This window comes from Andrena cerasifolii, chromosome 9 (assembly GCF_050908995.1).
Source record: "Andrena cerasifolii isolate SP2316 chromosome 9, iyAndCera1_principal, whole genome shotgun sequence".
Classification (NCBI taxonomy): Eukaryota; Metazoa; Arthropoda; class Insecta; order Hymenoptera; family Andrenidae; genus Andrena; species Andrena cerasifolii.
Window position 1 is genome coordinate 14,381,052 of NC_135126.1, and position 1,330 is coordinate 14,382,381.

The 1,330-nt window shown below is 35.3% G+C and overlaps 1 long non-coding RNA gene across 1 annotated transcript; it reads left to right on the forward strand.

The window, feature by feature from the left end:
* The first annotated feature begins 548 nt into the window (after positions 1–548).
* Positions 549–771, forward strand: LOC143373429 (uncharacterized). The gene is made up of 2 exons (XR_013086466.1): positions 549–616; positions 689–771. It is a non-coding gene; the product is annotated as an uncharacterized LOC143373429 (long non-coding RNA).
* Positions 772–1,330: the final 559 nt, after the last annotated feature.

The window sequence follows — 1,330 nt, forward strand, 5'->3', positions numbered from 1 at the left end:
TGAAAACGAAACACCCCCTGTACGGAGGCACGTGCAGTTATTGTCAGCTGTGTCCGTCGTTCACATGCACGGGGGAGGAATGTCCATACGCGTGTACAGGGTGCACAACGAAATTTGCCTTTTTATATTTAAGGGGTCCATTTTGCGGCTAGACGGGTTGAAAAAATCGATTTTGTTTCAAACATTTTTCGAAAGTACATATCCTCATTAATGTACTGTTATATTTTCGTGGAATAATTCTGATTATTTTAGCTTCGAGAGACGCATTTTGTAGGGAGCGCAGAGGCTCAGCCTCTATAGATGAAAACTTTGAACGTGCTTTTCTCGAAACGGCATTTTTTCGCATCGTGAAGATAAAGTCTCAAAAGCTATCGAACCGATTGCTTTATAAATTTTACTGCTTATTCTACACACCTACGATTCTCGCAGCGAGTATTTTCATTGAGTCTAACCTACTTTTAAAATAGAAAATAGCAAAAGAAAAAAAACGAAAAACATTTTTCTTGTATTTTGCCTGCTACTTTGCTAATTTCTAAGATAAATCACTAATTGTAGTCCGAGCGCTAGCGACAGTCATACTGATCAAGAATCTGTTTGGATATTTGGGTTCAGATAAGTCTAACAGCTGAAATCGCCTTCACGAGCGAGGCATGAATTTTTAAACATGTCATCAAGACCGCTTTCAAAGGCATTTGAAAAGCAATAATTTTATTACTTTTATATTTTTTATTTACTGCAGAAATGTAGTTTAATAAATAGAAAAAAGTTTTATTCTATTACTATAATTTATTTTCGTCGCAATAAATTCCTGAAAATTGCTGAACCGGAATGACCTCTTAAAACGGTATCTCAAAATTTAGGGGCAAATTGTTTTCGTTGTAACGATTGTTTATTGTTCCGGTTACAAATTTGGCTTATATTTTGCGTAAAAGTAGAGCACTCCTGGTAAGACCAAGAACTACTTTACTAACTAATGCTAAGAATAGCAAAATTTGGTAGGGGTATGTAAGTACATATGACTGGAGTTTAATTACCAAAATTTGATAGATTGGCATTCTACTATAATCAAGCACTACGTGCTGTTACCAATAATCCTACAAAGTGGCATTCTTTCCTCTTTGTGATTGAAAAGACTGCCTATAGCTTTTTCTTCCTTTTGTAAATAAGGAATTATTATTTAATAGATACATCAGCTTCTTCGGCACTTCCAAGATAGAATTACTACATGCATTACACGGTATAATTTACACCTGAGCTTCTATGGAAACGTAATTACAGTTTTATTTTTACGTATGAGTGCATGCATCGAGGGTCTTGAGCAGACAAAACT